Genomic DNA, 272 nt, shown 5'->3' on the forward strand with positions numbered 1-272 from the left:
TCACGAGAATCAATTGGACGTACGATTGGATGCTGCTGGGTTTTGCTAAGAAGCGTAACCAGAATAGATGTGTTGTGCGCTAGAAAGCACGATTGGTGGCTAAAGGGTTTAAGCAGAAATACGGCGTGGATTTCTTCGAGACTTACTCCCCAGTGGCTAACATGATCTCAATTCGAGTTGTACTCGCAGTGTGTGCGGTACTTGGATACAAAAAGGAGCAGCTGGACGTCGACACCGCCTTTCTCAACAGTGTGCTGTCGGATCGTGTTCAC

The sequence above is a fragment of the Plasmopara halstedii genome (assembly GCF_900000015.1).
Source record: "Plasmopara halstedii genome assembly, contig: Scaffold_2881, whole genome shotgun sequence".
NCBI lineage: Eukaryota > Oomycota > Peronosporomycetes > Peronosporales > Peronosporaceae > Plasmopara > Plasmopara halstedii.